We start from the raw sequence: 20,361 nt of genomic DNA, 5'->3' as shown, positions 1-20,361 counted from the left end.
TCTTATCGATCTGCGAGGCTCCATCAGATGATGACGGGATCTGAACCGTCAGCAGGTTCAGCATCTCTGGCTGATCCTCATTACCTTTCGGTCCGGTCCGAGTTCGGTCCGGTCCGAGTTCGGTCCGGTCCGAGTTCAGTCCGGTCCGAGTTCGGTCCGGTCCGAGTTCGGTCCGGTCCAAGTTCGGTCCGGTCCGGTCCGGTCCAAGTTCGGTCCGGTCCGGTCCGGTCCGAGTTCGGTCCGGTCCGAGTTCGGCTGGATGCGTTTCTGGTTCGGTTCCGACCCGGATGAGAGCTCAGGATGCTGATGTCATCGCTGGCTGCCAGCAGCGTCCAGGAGAAACCTGAAGCTCTGGTTTGACTCTTTGTCATTTATAACCACGGCAGATTTTGAACTTGTATGAATTTATACAAGTTTATGTAAATGATTCAGTTTGAAACTTTGTCTCTGCACAAGCAGCTGCAGCCGGAGAGACTGAAGTTTTGTTTCCCAGGATGTTTTGACCTTCAGTTGACCTTCAGTTGACCTTCCTTCAAGGTCAGGCCTCCAGTTTGCGGGTTGGGCTGTAAAATCCTCTCTGCTGATGCCAAGCAGCTTTGGTTGAAGGTTGAATTCCTGTTGCAGAAACACATTGAGGCTCAAACTTCACTGCAAAAACACAAAAACATGTTGAGTCTGAGTTGTAGTAAAAATGTCAAAGTTATCTTGAAATAAGATAAAACTAAGAAATGTAGATTTTAATCCAGATAAATCATTTTGTTTCCAGTAATAAACGACTTAAAACCAATTAAAAAATTTTAAATTAGTTTTTATTATTTCAAGAAAACAAAGATGTTTGAACAGAAATATTTCATGATTTGTGTTTTTGGAGTTTTGTGGATCAGTTTGGGTTTGCTGGTCATGAATCAACACAAGAACAGGACGCCGTCCCACAGCAGTGCGTGACCCCGCCGCTGACCTCAGCTTCAGTACAAACCAGAGGTAATTCCAGACGGACTGCTCTGGTTTTGGCACAGAGGATTTGGTTGGTTTTCTGGACCAGAACCAGAAACCCGACTCTGCTGCTCAACCCGTTTCCTCAGCTTTGACTCCATCTCAACATTTTATCAGCAGAAAACAGAAAAGATCAAAAAACACAAATTTCTGAACCTTTTCTACTGAAATATCAGAACAAAAACCCAAAACATTCGATCAAACCTTCTCAGGGAACCAGAGCTGCTGTTTTGGTCCAGTTGGTCGAAATGAACCGGTTCGATCCGGTTCAGTCCAGTTCGATCCGGTTCAGTCCGGTTTGATCCGGTTCAGTCCAGTTCGATCCGGTTCAGTCCAGTTCGATCCGGTTCAGTCCAGTTCGATCCGGTTCAGTCCGGTTTGATCCGGTTCAGTCCGGTTCGATCCGGTTCAGTCCGGTTCGATCCGGTTCAGTCCAGTTCGATCCGGTTCAGTCCAGTTTGTGGCGGATGCTTGTGCTGAGGCGTAACAGGCAGGTTGGTTGGTTCTGGACCCGAGCAGAACCAGGAACCGGGCTGCAGGTTTTTCTTGGACACTGGAATCGTTTCTGCTCCGAGGTTTGAAGCGTTTCACTTCAGTTTGGAAACAGTCAGAGATGAGAATCTAAATTTTCTTTGCTTATTTATTTATTTCTTTAATTTCGTGTTTTGGGGGTAGAGAGCGGAGCGGCCGACGCGGAGCGGCCGACGCGACGCGGCTCTTTATCTATTTGCACAAAGAAACTCAAACAGACAAACTGCTGAAGCAATAACTGTTTGCTGAAACCGGTTTGACTCGGCCGGACAGGATCCACTTCGACACTTTGAGCGCCGCCTGAGGAACTCCTGCGGCGGTGCAGCACTGAAACGGTGTTCCTGTGGACTCCCAGCCAATCCAAGATGGCCGACAGGAAGTGGAGATGTTGGGTGAAGCTGTACAGCGTCGGCTCCGTCCGTCTCACCCGAGGATCTTTACTAAACGACGCTTTAATAAACACATTTTAAATACGACACAAGGTTTACTGGCACCGTCTGGACTCTATTCTACTCGTGGAGGACAGATGACCATGAGGTAAAAACACTGCTGGACTCTCTGAGGCGTTTTCAGGTTGCAGTTGTGCTGAAGGGCTGTTTTCAGTAGCAATAGACCCAGAGTGTGCCTGGATACATGAAGCCAACATGCCAAGCCATGCCGCCCGTCCACTGATTCACTGATTGGCTGCTGCAACATGTGGCCTGTTGGGTAACGAGTCACAGTTTTAACCATTAACAGCCCACAGCCCCCCTCCCAACAGCTGAAATCAGGCGGCTGATTGGATCACTAGCTGCTGATAGTTTTACCTGCAGAAAGGTTCAGATTCACTGAATCAACATTTGATCACTATGAGAAGTCCTCAGAAACCCGGAGACACAGGATCAGGTAAACGATTTGCTGCTCGGTGGTGAAGGTTCATGGAGCAGGAGTTCAGATCTGGTCCGTTAGTTTCTAGAATCTGTCCTGTGATCCATCAGATGATAACAACATTTACAAAGATGATCCTGATTATCAGTCAGTTTGTTTTACCTGAGGAAGCAGATGGAGCATTCATTCATTCATTCATTCATTCATTCATTCATCCTGAACAAGCATGTGGTGACAGTGGAGAGGAACTCGTTGCTGCAGCAGGTCCAGATCCGGGTGAGTATGAGTCTGATCTGCTGGATGTTTGGGAACCGACTGAGAAACGGGAATCATTTCAATAAAACAAAGAAAAACTCGTTTAAAATCTACTGATGGGATCAAGACAGAAAAATCTGCACTACAAACAAAGTTACCAAGTTTCTGATCCAAATATTTAGAGTAAAACTGACTTTAAAAATCTTAACATTAATAAAATAAAACCAGATTTTCTGCCAGTTGAACTTGAACATTAAGGAATTATTGACTGAAGCTGGAAAAGTTACTTATGAATCATTTTTATTTCATGAGTTTAGATTCTGTAGATTCTGCACTAGAATCTCGATCAAGACTTTGTAACATTTAGTTTTGCAGTGAGCGAGGGATACTTTCTATTTCTAGAGGTCTGCAGTTCAGCTGGACGGTGAAGTGAGGGGAACTTTCTGCATGGAGACGTTAAAACGTAAAACCCGGAGCGGTTCTGACTCGGTCAGCGCAGCTTTATGTGAACAGGTCAGTCTAGAGCTTTTTTCCAGAAGTTGTTGTGCCTTATCTGACTCACTTGGCAGCAAAATGCACAACCTGAAGCTGGTTTCAGTGAATCTGGACCTGGGATTCAGGGTTCAGGTTCAGTCCGAGCACAAACCCGAGCTGCCAGCTGTGCGAGGCTAGGTGGCGCTGTGGAGCCCATGTTTGGGTCAGAGGGGCTCTGGGAATCTGCTCCTTCTTCCCTGTTTGAAACCAAAAGCTGCTTCTTCACCTCTGATATCCAAACACGGAGAAAATGCACAGAAACCTGGTTCTTCTTCATTCTTACTGTCGTTCTATTTTTGTGTAATAGATGCAATACAAGCGTTGTGTCACCGAGGTGAGTGATGCTGGACAATAATACAATAATAACGATGATGTTTTGAAGTTTTGTGGATTTTTCCGGGCATCTTCTCACTGCTTCAACCACGTCGCTCCGTTTACACCGCAGCTGGTTTCATGCGGCTGTCGACCCGTTTTTACTCCGATTCCATATCCAGAAGCTCATATCTCCGTAGGACACAGCAAATATTCCCCAAACGTAGCTTAGCTGGAGCTAAACGATCTGCTAAACCCGGCAGAAATATGTGAACTAAATCAGACGGAAGTGTCAGTAGTTAAAGTAGACGGCAAAACCAAAATATGAATTTAAAAAGGTTTTTTTTTGGTCCCGAGTTAAAAACGAGTCTGAAGCTTTTCTTCTGCAGACAGCCGGTGAAACCTGGTGTAAAGAGGCGACAGCCGTGCCTCTGTGACCTCTGACCCCACCCCGCTGTTTAGACACAGTTACACTATTATAACATGAAGATCTATATATAATTATATACATATACTTTTTAGTACTTTGAGTTGAAATACTTTTTAGTATTTTGCAAATAAATGTCTCTGTATATAAAAGAAAAAGCCTCCTGTAATAAATGAACAGAAGTTTAATTCTGGATGACATGTTTGTTTGTTTGTTTGTTTGTTTTTGTTTGGTACCACAACAAAAAATAATGTTTATATTTTATTAATAAGTCTCACTATTTCGGTCTGCAAAGCAGAAATAGACTAAAGATGTTGGAAAAGTAAAATTCTGTCCTGATGAATAAAAACATGAAGGATCAAATCAGAACCGATAGAAAAATCAAAACATCGTCTGAAAACATCAAATGTGTCAAATCAGTCGATGACAATAAACATTTACCAGCACTGGATACAAATCATTTTAATAACTAAAGAAGATTACAGTTCAATAGGATTTCATCAACTTTCCTGTTACTAAACATGAGCTTCACTTAAACTTTGTGACAATATTACACTTACTCATTTTCTCTCTGAGTGACAGGCTGCTACAGTTTCAACAGCAGAGGTCACTATAGAGAAATGAACAGGTAAATTCAACTCGAAATGATCTGGGAAACAACAGAGACAAAAATCAAGAGCCTCAGGCGACCAACACCTGGACCGGCCACCAGGTGGCAGCAGCCAACACCTGGACCAGCCACCAGGTGGCAGCAGCCAACACCTGGACCAGCCACCAGGTGGCAGCAGCCAACACCTGGACCGGCCAACACCTGGACCGGCCACCAGGTGGCAGCAGCCAACATCTGGACCAGCCACCAGGTGGCAGCAGCCAACACCTGGACCGGCCACCAGGTGGCAGCAGCCAACACCTGGACCAGCCACCAGGTGGCAGCAGCCAACACCTGGACCAGCCAACACCTGGACCAGCCACCAGGTGGCAGCAGCCAACACCTGGATCGGCCAACACCTGGACCGGCCACCAGGTGGCAGTAGCCTCCTCCAGGTTTCCAATAGAAGCAAACTGACGGTAAAGTTCAGCTCTTCCTCCTCCTCATCATCATTCGTCACGTGGCCATTAAGACATGTCATTCTTTAGTGAGCAGGAAGTTAAACATGTTATCTGCTCTTTTTTTGAAACGTGGATGTGAAAAGGTTTTGATGAATTGAGAGTTTCAGGATTTTAAACTCTTTCTGCTGTTTCGTTGCTTCAGGCATCAGAACAAAACCTGAAGAATCACTAGAACCAAAACTCAAACACCTCCAGTTTCCATGTTTGAAGATATTTTTCAAAATTCAATAATTTATTTTATTGAAGGAACTTCAATCTGTGTCAGATTGAAAGTGGTGCCATCGTCCAGCAGGGGGCGCTATTGTAATAACTGCTGCCTTCCTGTGACAGTGATACTGATGATGTCATCGTTGGCTTGTGTTGTTGGAGGTGTGATGAGAAATCATGGTTATAATTCTGTTGCCATGTTTGTCTTTATTCCTGGTTCGTTTATGTTTGTTTCATGTTTTTCCAGGCATCTTCTCACTGCTTCAACCACGTCGCTCCGTTTACACCGCAGCTGGTTTAAACGGTGTTTCAGATCTCAGTTCATCTTTGACACAAAGAGAAAACATGACAGTAAAGGTGTTTAATCACCTGGGCAGGGGCGGAGCCTAAGGAGCCTCAGTTGCAGTCATGCATTATTTCAGCAGAAACAGATTCAGACTCCAACACAAACAGAACAAAGACACAAACTGGATCAGGTGAGTGTTAACTTCATGTTCCCTCTGGGATGGAACCAGAACCACCGGTTCTCCTTCAGAACCAGGCTGATACCCGGCTTCATGGATCAGTGGTTCCTCTCACATTCTGATTTCCTGTTTGAATTTTTTTGTTTGGATCTTTTCTTCAGACAAAATCCAAATTTGAGAATGTGGGAGATTTTGAACATCTTAAAGCTGCAAGTTTTAACTGTTTGTTTCACTGGTTCTCTTCATTATGTTCATAATAATGTTCATTATGTTCATAATAATGTTCATTATGTTCATAATAATGTTCATTATGTTCATAATAATGTTCATTATGTTCATAATGTTCATTATGTTCATAATGTTCATAATGTCAGAGAAAAGCAGCTTAGTGAAGGTAAATCAGTCTGACTGCATGCAGTGCAGCTGAATCAGGTTCATATTTAACTGGATCTGAACACAGAACCAGTTTCAATCTGGGAGGAAAAACGTAAAAAAAACCAGAAGGAAAATTCAGACAGAGATCAGATTCTGTTCTTATTGCAGCGTTGGGCCAAAGCTTCAGCATTCATTCAGCATTCATTCTCGATATGTTCAGCAGAATCGATGTGTTTACTGGGACAGACAGAACATGAGGAAGTTCATTTTGTAGGAATGTTGAGCAACCAGCTGGTCCTGATTCTGTCAAAGCTTCAGATCAAAGTGTTTGAAAACATTTTACCTGATTTACATAAAAGATTCAGGTTTCAGTCTTTCCTAAAAGGATCTCAGTGTTTCTGCAGTTTTACAGTTTCCTGGAAGTTTGTTCCAGATTTGTGGTGCATAGAAGCTGAACGCTGCTTCTCCATGTTTGGTTCTGGTTCTGATATAGAGCAAAACCTGAACCAGAGGGTTCTGGTTCTGGTTCTGGTTCTGATACAACAGCAGATCTTTCGTGTTCAGTGATTTATAAACTATCAGTATGTTAAAGTCTGAGCCACAGGGACCCAGTTCTAGACCTGACAGTGGAACTGGGTCATGTGCTCCGTCTTCATCCATCCGCCCATTTTTTACACCTTTGACCCTGTTGGGGTCAGGAGCTGCTGGTGCCAGTTTCTAGTGACACATTTTGGGCGAGAGGCAGGGGTCACCTGGAGAGGTCACCAGTCTGTAACACACACACACACACACACACACACACACACACCCCCCACACACACACACACACACACACACACACACACACCCCCCACACACACACACACACACACCCACACACACACACACTCACACCTCGGGAGAATTGAGAGGACTCAATTATCCTGACAGTCGTGTGTTTGGACTGGGATGAGGACCCACCATGCAGATTCTTCCTGGTTTTCCATGTTGGGATCCTCAGATTCCTGGTTTCAGACTCGTGTCCAGTGGGACGTCTGCTTGGGGAACTGCTGGTTGGTTTGTTGGGATCTGGTTTCTATTTGTTTCTGTTTGTTGAACAGTTAGCGTTTGGTTCTGTCCTGATCTGTGAGGATGGAGAAGTTCTCATGTTGCCTCCAAAGGACAAGCTGAGATTCAGGTCGTTCTGTCAGATTTGTGGTCATCGGGCTGCAGCATCAGGCTGCAGCATCAGGCTGCAGCAACAAGCACAGCAGCAATCAAACCGGAATCACAGGAATTCCCTGAACAGGTTTCTGCACTTCGAAGGGAATTCACAAGGAAAAACAACATCTGACAGTTGAGGCATCCACACTGACTGCATGATATCAAACTCCAACATGACGTAACGGCGCCTCGTTCAACAGATTCTCAGAACTAAAGGATGGGATTTATTTTTGGGTAACGTCTCAAGAGAGGGAGACAGTTTGTCTCAGAGCTCGTTGTCTGTCTGTCTGTCAGTTTCGTTATTTTGAATCTTCAGTGACTTTCTCCCGTTTACAGATCCAGTGATCAGATCCACATTCACCATTCTCTGGAGAAGTTTGCTAAAGTCCTTGGTGGAAAACAGAAGAACTTTATTCTGGTTTAGTTTGCAGGTCAGAAGATAAAGTAAAAAAAAGTCTCTGAATTCTGATAAAATATATAAAACTGACTAAATACCAGCCAGCAGACATCAGAAACACCATGAAGAAGAGGAACAGTCAAAGCCCGATGTTTCCTGCTGGAATCAGGTTCATGATGATGGGAATCATTTTTTTCTGCTTTATAGGACAGTTACTGGAACTGGATCACTGGGACCCGACTGGTTCTGGTTCTCTCTCTGACTGACTGAAGTTCAGAAGATGGACTAAAGCAAGACAGGACAGAACCATCCAGGTCCAACTTCCTGTCAAAGAGAAACAATCACTGTCAACAATATCCTCCATACTTCACCCTGAAGCCTCAGACATGAAGTAAGAAAGCAGTTTCTGATTAATGTCTCTCCACAAAGACATGATGGAGCGAACATTAAGAGGCTGATCTGAATAAAATGTAACTTGATTTTTAACTGATGATGGAGTTTAATAAACACAAAGTATGTTAGAAAATCAGTTTGAATGAATTGATGGATGAAAACAGAAACAACGATTCACTGATGGTTCAGGAGTTTCTACACTGGGAACAATGGATCCAGCTGTGAATTAGAAGAACTGGACCCAAATGATTCATGGTCCAGTTTATCCACTGGGAACATGAAGCTTCTAAACTGGGAGCTTCATGCTATCAGCACCTTCTTTGTTGTTGGGTTTCATTTAACGTCCAGTTTGTTTTCTTGTCTTCATTCTCATGTGATCCTCAGGATTACGGACGTGGATCTGAGAACGTGCAGCAGTCGTTCAGCTTCACGCCGATGATGTTTTCAGAAACAAAAAACCTCAGAATTATAGTTTTGATCGACCCAAAAGAACCAGATATTTAACTTTGTGTCATAGAAATGATCTGCTAATCCAAACATGATTCAAATAATTCAGCTGATTAGTTTGTTTTACATACAAATATTTTTATATTTTTAAACATGAAATCTTTTGGATTTAGGTAATGTGTGCCAATATTCATAAACTTTATTGAAAAGTAAAACCAAAGAATAAAATGAAAGACACAAGTTAAAGGTGCAGTTCCAAGATTTCACACAGGCTGATCCCAGCTGATCCGTTTCTGTCTTCAGTGGACAAAGACTAAACGTTCTTCAGAGACGTGATGCATGATCACAGACATCATGTGCTGCTGGTGCTGCTCATGATAAAACAGGATTTTTCTCCTCCACACTAATCAGCTCTCAGAGCAAATGGCCTCCAGATCTGAGAAACAAACCTGATGAGGCGGATGAGGGTTGAGTCTGACCCAGTCTCACTCTGGACCTGAAGCTGATGAGCTGTTGTCCTTTTTAGAGTTAAATGAACAAAGAAAAACAAAAATATATTCCCTGGATGTGATCCAGACCAGTAGAACCCGTGGAGAAAATGTGCAGATTGATCCAACAGAACTTTATATTTTCTGTTCCTTTGCAGCAGTTTGTGTCCAGACATTATTAATAATAATCAGTTTTATTCATAATGCATTTTTCAATATCAAATCCACATTCTGATGGTAATATCAAGTCCAGTATAAATCTAACTGTACTGGGTTGTAGATTTCAGTCTGATAGAAGTGAAGCCGCCGTTCAGTCCGGGAATCAAACCCAAACCCATTGGCAGGGAAAATCCTGTTTCTGCTTCCTGCATCGCCCATCCTGACTGATGTGATGTGAATCATGACATGTTTGTGTCCCAGAGGTCAAAGACAGAGAGCAACTAACTGTCCATCTGTGAGGAGTGACCGGTCCATTGAGAAGCCTCCATTCTTCAGTGATGAGCCTGGATCCTCAGACACACAGTAAGAAACCAGATTCACCAGATCCACCAGATTCACCAGATTCATTAGATTCACCAGATTCACCAGATTCACCAGATTCACCAGATTCAACAGATTCATCAGATCCACCAGATTCACTAGATTCACCAGATTCACCAGATTCACCAGATTCACCAGATCCACCAGATTCACCAGATTCACCAGATTCACTAGATTCACCAGATTCACTAGATTCACCAGATTCACCAGATTCATCAGATTCACCAGATTCACCAGATTCACCAGATTCATCAGATTCACCAGATTCACTAGATTCACCAGATTCACCAGATTCACCAGATTCACCAGATTCACCAGATTCATCAGATTCACCAGATTCACTAGATTCACCAGATTCACTAGATTCACCAGATTCACCAGATTCATCAGATTCACCAGATTCACCAGATCCACCAGATCCACCAGATTCACCAGATTCACCAGATTCACCAGATTCACCAGATTCATCAGATTCACCAGATTCACTAGATTCACCAGATTCACTAGATTCACCAGATTCATTAGATTCACCAGATTCACCAGATTCATCAGATTCACCAGATTCACTAGATTCACCAGATTCACTAGATTCACCAGATTCATTAGATTCACCAGATTCACCAGATTCACCAGATTCATCAGATTCACCAGATTCACTAGATTCACCAGATTCACCAGATTCACCAGATTCACCAGATTCATTAGATTCACCAGATTCACCAGATTCACCAGATTCATCAGATTCACCAGATTCACCAGATACACCAGATTCATCAGATTCACCAGATTCATCAGATTCACTAGATTCACTAGATTCACCAGATTCATCAGATTCACCAGATTCATCAGATTCACCAGATTCACCAGATTCAATAGATTCACTAGATTCATCAGATCCACCAGATACACCAGATTCACCAGATTCACCAGATTAATCAGATTCACCAGATTCACCAGATTCATCAGATTCACCAGATTCACCAGATTCACTAGATTCACCAGATCCACAGGATCCACCAGATCCACCAGATTCACCAGATTCACCAGATCCACCAGATTCACTAGATTCACCAGATCCACAGGATCCACCAGATCCACCAGATTCACCAGATTCACCAGATTCACCAGATTCACTAGATTCACTAGATTCATCAGATCCACCAGATACACAAGATTCACCAGATTCATCAGATTCACCAGATTCACTAGATTCACCAGATTCACCAGATTCATCAGATTCATTAGATTCACCAGATTCATCTGATTCACTAGATTCATCAGATCCACCAGATTCACCAGATTCACCAGATTCATCAGATTCACCAGATTCACCAGATTCATCAGATTCATTAGATTAATCAGATTCACCAGATTCACTAGATTCACCAGATTCATCAGATTCACCAGATTCATTAGATTCACTAGATTCATCAGATTCACCAGATTCACTAGATTCACCATATTCATTAGATTCACCAGATTCATCAGATTCACCAGATTCACCAGATTTATTAGATTAACCAGATTCACTAGATTTATTAGATTAACCAGATTCAGAGAATGTGTTGCTGGACGTGACTCTGCAGATGTTTCCATGGGATTTCACATGAATAAAAAAAGACTTTTGGGAACATTTCACACTGAGCAGCAAAGCAGAGGACAGAGTATGGAGTAGATTGGTTGCCATGATGTGGTTGCTACGGCGTGTTATGATGGATCAGATTTTGATTGTTTATCCGTTGACAGTTTCTCAAAACAAAAACTTCTGGCTGATAGTTGAGCTCAGAGGCTTTCTGGGGTCAAAGAAAAAAACAAAAAAAAATAAATAAATAAATGCAACAACTGAGAAGAGACCGGCCATTCGGACCGCCACCATCAACACCACCATGTTGGTTTGATATTTGTGACCCAGACCAGTAGAACCCAGTTATGAACAGAACATTTAGGACGATTCAACAAGACACTTTGAATATTTCACTCTGGAACATGTTTGTGTTCCAGAGGTCGGAACCAAAGACGGAGAGCAGAACCTTCAGCATCCAACTGTCCATCTGTGAGGAGTGACCGGTCCATTGTCAAGCCTCCATTCTTCAGTGATGAGCCTGGATCCTCAGAGTAAGAATCCAGTTTCTCATTGAACCAACCACAATTTAAACTTTGATTCCTGATTAGAAACTGATCCAGGGAGACAAGTACATACACTATATTGCCAAAAGTATTTGCTCACCCATCCAAATGGTCAGAATCAGGTTTTCAGGGACTGAGTTGCGTCCCTGAATGACGCAGCTCAGTGAATCGTCACCTGTCAGCTGTATCATAAGGAATGAAAGTGTTTTAAAGCTTTAACTTGTCTGCAGCAATTTGTGTCTATAGCTTGTTTTTGATTGATGTGATGTGAATCATGACATGTTTGTGTCCCAGAGGTCAAAGACAGAGAACAACTAACTGTCCATCTGTGAGGAGTGACCGGTCCATTGAGAAGCCTCCATTCTTCAGTGATGAGCCTGGATCCTCAGACACACAGTAAGAAACCAGATTCACAGAACATGTTGCTGGATGTGACTCTGCAGAGACCAGTCAGGGTTTAAACCAATTCTTCTAAAGTAGGACTGAACCTGGGGCTCCTCCAGGACCCAGGTATCAGCAGGAGTAATTTATTATCATCTTTATTCATGCTTGACTGATGAACAAGCCTCCGGTCACCAGGTGTCAGCAGTGTTTGAAGCACACATCATCAACGTTCTGACTCAGCTTCTGGTGCCTGGTTTTGGGTAGACCTGGATGAACATCTTTAGCTTCAGTAGGAACTATTTTAAGGGAGAAATGTCTTCACAGAAGGAGGAAGAGGAGCAGCGTTGGTGAGGAAGAGCAGCCGTCCTGCTGTGCTTTGTGTCAGGAGGTTCTGATGGATCCGGTCTCTACCAGCTGTGGACACTGGTTCTGCAGACACTGCATCAGGTCCTACTGGGACCAGTCTGCTCCATCTGGACCCTCCTCCTGCCCCCAGTGTGGAGAAAGACCCAGAACAGCAGCTGGACTGCTGACAGCCAATCAGAGCAGCTGTGCTCCAGGTGAGACTGAACTCCTCCAATCAGAGCTTCCTTCTGTCGTCTGTTGAGCCTGTTTTTAAAACATCTTTATGTGATCAGTTATTTCAGCTAACTGTGTATTTCAGCTTCTGTAAATGTAATATATGCATATGACCCAGAAACTTATGGTTTTGCTCTGCAGTGGGTCTATTTTCAGCACTTTGTTGACAATGCATTGAAAGTGAACATCTTAAAGCTCATGTTCATGATGATGTATGAAGAAAAACAACCTGCTGCTCTGCTGTTGTTACAAAAAGTACAGGGTCTCAGTCTGAATGGCAGAAAACTTTATTTACTTTGACAAAATATTACAGTTTACAAGATATATATATAGATTTGTATATGAAACGTAATTCTAACAATGACACTCAATTCCTAATGTTGTACATTATTTTGTTCCAACTTAGTCACACAAAATCATGGTTTCAAAATCTTTTCTTCTGTGTTTCAGCAGATGTTGGTCTGCTAGAGGTTTTGGTAAAACTGTATGAAAGCACATATTGTGACATTATGGAAGCTTATTGTACATTAAAGTTAAGGGCAGATCAACAAAATATTGGTGTCTATGACCTTTTGGTGGCAACATTTTTGGGCAATTTTTTGCTGCAGTGTACCTGCAGCATGTAATAATTGCAACACTCATGTCATTTCCAGCCTAATTGTTCTATAAACACATTCAGTTCAGTCTTTGATTGAGAAACGAGATGTTTCAGATACTTTTGTTCCAGCTAAATCACACTATGTCCTGTTTTTTTCTATAAATGTTTTCTTCTTTATTTCAGCAGATGTTGTTCTGCAGCAGGTTCTTCAGGAACATAAAATCAGTCTGAGGCAGAGATGTGAATGTGTGACTGAAGGAAGTGATGAAACAGGAAGTAGAACCCTCCTCAACAGGATCTACACTGATCTCTACATCACAGAGGGACAAAGTGAAGAGGTTAATACCCAGCATGAGGTGAAGCAGCTGGAGAGAGCTGCCAAGATCCAGAACCTCCATGACTCTCCAATCAGGTGCCATGACATCTTTAAAACCTTCCCTGACCAACATGGAGCCATCAGAGTGGTTCTGACCAACGGCGTCGCTGGTGTTGGAAAAACCTTCTCAGTGCAGAAGTTCACTCTGGACTGGGCAGAGGGCTTGGAGAACCAAGATGTCAGTGTGGTGGTTCTGCTTTCGTTCAGGGAGCTGAACTTGATCAGAGATCAGCAGCACAGTCTTCTCTCCCTGCTCCATGTTTTCCATCCAACACTCCAGAAGCTCCCAGCAGAGCAGCTGGCTGGCTGCAAACTCCTCTTCATCTTTGATGGCCTGGATGAAAGCAGACTTTCACTGGACTTCAGCAGCAGTCAGCTGGTTTCTGACGTCACACAGAAATCATCAGTCAACGTTCTGCTGACAAACCTCATCAAGGGGAACCTGCTTCCCTCGGCTCTCATCTGGATAACTTCCAGACCTGCAGCGGCCAATCAGATCCCTCCTTCATGTGTTACCAGGGCGACAGAAGTACGAGGCTTCAGCGACACCCAGAAGGAGGAGTACTTCAGGAAGAGGTTCAGTGATGAAGAGCTGTCCAGCAGAATCATCTCCCACATCAAGACCTCCAGGAGCCTCCACATCATGTGTGGAATCCCAGTCTTCTGCTGGATCACTGCTACAGTTCTGGAGAACATGGTGACCTCAGAGCAGAGAGGAGAGCTGCCCAAGACCATGACTGACATGTACTCACACTTCCTGCTGGTCCAGACAAAGAGGAAGAACAACAAGTACCATGGAGGACATGAGACAAGTCCACAGGAGCTGATGGAGGCTGACAGGGAAGTTCTTCTGAAGCTGGGGGGCTGGCGTTTGAACATCTGGAGAAAGGAAACATCATGTTCTACCAAGAAGACCTGGAGCAGTGTGGTCTGGATGTCACAGAGGCCTCAGTGTACTCAGGAGTTTGTACAGAGATCTTCAAAAGAGAGAATCTGATCTTCCAGAAACCAGTCTACTGCTTTGTTCATCTGAGCATTCAGGAGTTTCTGGCTGCAGTCTACATGTTCCACTGTTTCACCACCAAGAAAACAGAGGTGATGGAGAAGTTCTTGAAGAAAGATATTACCAACTTGAAAATAAAGGTGAGAAAGAACTTGCTGCAGCAAAAAAACTGTGAAAAATCTCTAGAGCACTTTATGAAAAAAGTAATGAAGAAATCCCTCAGCAGTAAAAATGGCCACCTGGACCTGTTTGTTCGTTTCCTTCATGGCCTCATTCTGGAGTCCAACCAGAGACTGTTAGGAGGCCTTCTGGGTCAGACAGAGAACAGTCCAGAAACCATCCAGGGAATCATCAACAATCTGAAGGAGATGAACACTAATAGAATCTCTCCTGAAAGATGCATCAACATTTTCCACTGTCTGATGGAGATGAAGGATCTCTCAGTTTATCGAGAGATCCAACAGTTTCTGAAATCAGAGAACAGATCAAAGAAGAAGCTTTCAGAGACTGAATGTTCAGCTCTGGCCTTCATGCTGCAGATGTCAGAGGAGGTTCTGGATGAATTCGACCTGAAGAAATACATCACATCAGAGAATGGGCGACTCAGACTGATTCCAGCTGTGGGAAACTGTAAAAAGGCTCGGTGAGTCCAAATGTCGTCATTGGGTAAATGCTGATTCAGCACTATTGTCCGAATGTTTATTCTTGATTAGTTGCGTTGGTGCTGAATGTTTATGCCGATAACTTCCTGCTTGATACTTTGTACTATTTCAACCAATCAAATATCTTTGCGCTGAGTTCAGACCTGCTGTAGTTTCTGTTACTCAGAGAAGTTTCTCATTGGTTCCTGCCATAGCAGTGCACAGGAATTTCAGGAGCTGCTGGTTCATCATAAACCTGGCCAACAAAATAAATACTTGCTAACTTTTTCATAATTTATTTAATGTTTATAGAAATGACAAGTGGACCAAACTTATATAGTGTTTTTCCAGTCATTTTGACCACTAAAAGCACTTTACACTAGAGTCACATTCATCCATTTGCACTCACAAACACATTTACACGCCAGTAGGCAATTTGAGGTTAAGTGCCTTGCCCACAGGCACATCAACATGTGGCAGGAGGAAGCTGGAATTGAACCTACAACCTTCCGATTGCAAGACGACTACTCCACCATAAAGCCACAGTCGCCCCAGAACAAACAATACAATCGCTCTGCAAGCGGCCGAAATGGGTTTCGTCCGTTGGGTGGCTGGGCTCGGTCATCCGGGAGCGGCTCAGAGTCGAGCCGCTGCTCCTCCACATCGAGAGGAGCCAGCTGAGGTGTTCATAGCATCATCGTTGCTATGATGCCTGACAGCAGCTTTCGTATTGGGAAGAGACAAGTTATTGATTGATAGTTGGATAGAATAGTTGTTTTCTGATCCAGAGTTTTTGCCGTCACTCAGCCATTCAGGCGGGTCCCATTCCTCAACAGTTGGTTGACTTGTACTTCTCGGCATTCATGCAGTGAACTAAACTTCTTCAGGCAGCAGAAACTGTTCAAGCCTGGTGCTGTCCACTTTTTCCTACCAAGATATTCTAATAATATGTCATAAAATGTTTTGGTTTTGGTTTAAATATTTAAATCTGTTACTAGAAGAAGCATCACAGTCAGTGTGAGGATTAGTTTTTTTCTGTGTTTATTTTGGTTACTGAGTCTCTGTTGTCCTGGTTGCTCCTGTTTCTCATGGTTGTTTCCTTGTGTATTTAAACCCAGCTGTGTTCCAGCTGCTACTTCAGCCCATCTGTGCTGCCTGGATTATTGTACTGAATCACCATTAAATTAATCATTTCTCATCACTGCATCTACCTCACCACTCTACAACTGCTGTTCATGACTATCACTGCATCATATTTCAGATTTTTTGGTTTCAGTTAAATGAATTTTCTCCTTTTGATTTGTTCACAGTTCAGTTTTGACCTTCATTCTGTTAGTTTCATCTCATGTCTTTTCTTTCTGCAGACTGAGGGACTGCAGTTTGTCGGAGTTCGGCTGTGCCTCTCTGGTCTCGGTTCTGAAATCCAACTCTTCACATCTGATCGAACTTGACTTGAGCTACAACAAAGAGCTGAAAGATGCAGGAGTGAAGAAAGTCTGCGGTTTTCTTCAGACTCCCTTCTGTAAGCTGCAGAGATTAAAGTAAGACGCCAAGGTTTATTTGACTTTTGATATGACAAAGTTTTGTTTGAATTACAAACATTTATTTTAAGTCGTTAATAAAATAACAGTATAAATGCTGCGAAATGACAATGGACACAGTGGATCTCACTATCTGGCTGACAGAACATAAAGAGGCTTTGGAGCAAATGCATCCTTTTAGAGATGTTCCCTGATTTAACAACTTTAGCTACTGCTTGTACTTCCAGTGCTGCAGAGTCTGGATTCAGTCTCCAGATCCATATAAAAACCCTGAACTAATTAATTACACATGAATGGGTAACGCATGTCCATAGTTTAAGTGTGAGTCACATGTATCCATGTAAAGGGTCGTGGATTCTCTATTCAGCTTGTTAAATATTACTCAATGAAAATTAAATGCAGTTGAATTGAATCATTTTCATCTTTAAAAACAATGGATAAAAGATTGATTTTTCAAACTGGATTAACAGCAAAAGCACTCTAACAACCTCAGGGTGGGGCGCTCTCATCCACTGGTGGTTTGTGTCTTATTATTAGATCTATTGAATCAATTGGATCTGGAGTCGCTTCAAACCAGATGAAAACATGCTGATACTGCATTTTCTTTTTGGTGAGATTTCAAGAATTCACTCAAAATTCACATCACAGTTGGATGGAAACGTAGGCAGAGAGGAAAACTTTCCTTAAAACCTTCAGCAGGAGCTGGAAGCTCTTTGTAGTCGCCTGCCATTCACACACAAACTGATGCGCCATATTTCTCTGTTAAAGAAAAGTACAATAATGAATTTCTATGTCAGAGTTTGGATATGAAAGTGGATTTTTAAAGTACTGCTGTACGCCAGTATTAATATGTTCTATTTCTGCGTGTTTCAAGTCTATTTACATTTTTGTAATTTATTTGCTGATATTTCCATTTGAACACATATGCTGACCTCAGTTGACTTTTGCTCTTTATCCAGATTGATGAGCTGCAGTTTGTCAGAGATCAGCTGTTCTCATCTGGCCTCAGCTCTGAAGTCCAACCCGTCCCATCTGACAGAACTGGACCTGAGACAGAACAACCTGAAAGATGCTGGAGTGAAGGATCTTTGTCGGTTTCTACAGAATCCTCAATGCAGGCTACAGATATTGAAGTAAATTAGAATGTTTCAGTGTTTGCTATTTGAAAAGTCTGTTGATAGGTAAAAGTCTGTGTCCTGCCAACCACAGACAGACATATGGTTGATATTCTACTGATCCACAATCGGGTCCAATTAATGTTTCTTCCTGTATTACACTTTCTCCATGATTTATAAAATGACCAGGAAACCTGAAACAATGAGTTGAACGTCAGTGTTGGGCTGCAGGTTTAACTTCAACGAATCCAGTGACTTTAGACCTGGCAATGGGAGAAATTCCTATTCCCAGCAACATTTCCAGCAAGTTTTCAGACTGAAGCTGAAAATTGCCTGAAAATAAGACGAGTGGAAAATATACCTAGTAGTCCATCCCATGGTAGACACTAGTAGTGTAAATTAGGATATATAATCACTGAATGATGAGTTAAGAGCTGAAGTCAGTAGGTCTTTATTGAAGCACCAACATGTTGGCATTAATATTCATGAGACTCTTTAACTGATTCTGTTGGTTGGTTAACCTGAAACCTGCTGGTTCAGCTCACATCTTTTATTCTTTTCTCAGACTAGAGAGCTGCAAGTTGTCTAAAAGTAGTTGTGCTTCTTTGGCCTCGGCTCTGAAGTCCAACCCGTCCCATCTGACTGAACTGGACCTGAGAGGAAACGACCTGAAGGAGTCAAATGTTCAGCAGCTGAAGGATTTTGTAAAGACTGTGAGGTCAGTGTATGAGAGAAGTGAGGTCAGTGTATGAGAGAAGTGAGGTCAGTGCATGAGAGAAGTGAGGTCAGTGCATGAGAGAAGTGAGGTCAGTGCATGAGAGAAGTGAGGTCAGTGCATGAGAGAAGTGAGGTCAGTGTATGAGAGAAGTGAGGTCAGTGCATGAGAGAAGTGAGGTCAGTGCATGAGAGAAGTGAGGTCAGTGCATGAGAGAAGTGAGGTCAGTGCATGAGAGAAGTGAGGTCAGTGCATGAGAGAAGTGAGGTCAGTGCATGAGAGAAATGAGGTCAGTGTATGAGAGAAGTGAGGTCAGTGATACTCTCGCTCAGCTTAAAGTAAAAGTAGCTTGGTTAAAAGTTCTGAAGTGCTTATTTTAGAAAATACTTAAGTATTTAAAAGTATATTAGCTTAAAAATACAGAAGTACTCAAAAGAACTAATGAGATTTTCTAATATCAGTAGTTTGTTGTATTGTTTTTTTCACAGGTCCTTATTACTATTAAAATGCAATAAACGCAATATTTTGTTTTTTGTTCATCTTCTCAAAAAGAATAATGAAAACAGGAGAAACGTTTTTGTCCCCACAAACAGGAACACTGGTAATGATGCCAGACTTAGTAGAAAAGATAAAAAACAAGTGATCAGGTTGATGTTGGTCACAGCTCTGAGATCAGTCTGACTGCAGCCTGGAAACCACTGGCTCTGATTTCACAAACCATCATTCATTTAGTCAGCAGCTGCTCTTTCTGCCCAAGTCCACTCCTCCCATCTGGACATGTGTCCTCCTGTCCTCAGTCTCATCCAGATGTGTTCAGGGACAGTCTCCATGTTGGACAGTCAGCTGATGTTCCAGCAGCAGATGAGATGTTCATCAGCAGCAACAGCAGCTGCAGCAGCAGCAGCAACAGCAGCTGCAGCAGCAGCAGCTGCAGCAGTGAAGCCTTCAGACTCTCAGCAGTTTGTTTCCACTGTGGACTTGAGTGGAACCTGCAGAGGAAGCAGACTGGATGCTGAAAGTGTGTGTAGGTGTGTGAGCTTGGAGCTCAGTGTGTTCACTGCAACACGTTAAGATGAGAGCTGAAAGGAAGCTGCTCTGATCAGGACTGAAGGCCCTGCTGCTGTTTCTACTGGATGTGCTGCGTCACTGACTGCTGCTGGAGAGAAGCTGGAAACTCACTGATCTGATCTGTGCGTCTTGCTTCTCTCTGCAGGTGGAGGACACCATCTTTGTAATGTCTCTGTTTCCTGCTGATCCTCAGAAGCTGCAGCAGTTTGAGCCTAGAGACTCTAATTTGATCATGATGACCTTTGACCTGAAAGATTTTCACCATGTTTATTTTCTCATGGAGCAGCATTGAAGACTTCAGGACTCTCTGCAGTTTGTTTCCACTGTGGACTTTAATTTCTGATATCGTTTCTTTTCTTTGGATCGATGAAAATGAAACTTTACTCTGTTTAGAGACTTTTACATTTTTATCTGAATTTGATTAAACTGGAAAGTTTTTTTTTCTATTTAATTTTCATTCTGTAACCAAGAAAAAAAAATAAAGCTCAACTCAAAAATTTTCTTATTGATGCAGATTTTGGATTAACATGTATTTTACTTTTCCCATTTGTAAAATGTGAAAATATTTTAGATGTTTTCTGCAAATGTTTCATATGAAATTGTCATTTTATCAGCTGCTGCAAACAGCTCTGTGAGTTAATGAGGATTTCTTCAGTAAGACAATAAAACCT

At 42.7% G+C, this 20,361-nt stretch overlaps 1 pseudogene; it reads left to right on the top strand.

Annotated features, from left to right (window-relative positions):
* The first annotated feature begins 6,930 nt into the window (after nt 1-6,930).
* On the top strand, nt 6,931-20,077 carry LOC129355211 (NACHT, LRR and PYD domains-containing protein 3-like; annotated as a pseudogene).
* Nucleotides 20,078-20,361: the final 284 nt, after the last annotated feature.

The sequence above is a fragment of the Poeciliopsis prolifica genome, unplaced genomic scaffold (assembly GCF_027474105.1).
Source record: "Poeciliopsis prolifica strain line A6 unplaced genomic scaffold, Auburn_PproV2 SCAFFOLD127, whole genome shotgun sequence".
Taxonomy (NCBI): domain Eukaryota; kingdom Metazoa; phylum Chordata; class Actinopteri; order Cyprinodontiformes; family Poeciliidae; genus Poeciliopsis; species Poeciliopsis prolifica.
The sequence above is the reverse complement of the archived record's forward strand: the minus strand, read 5'-3'. Positions and strand labels throughout refer to the sequence as shown.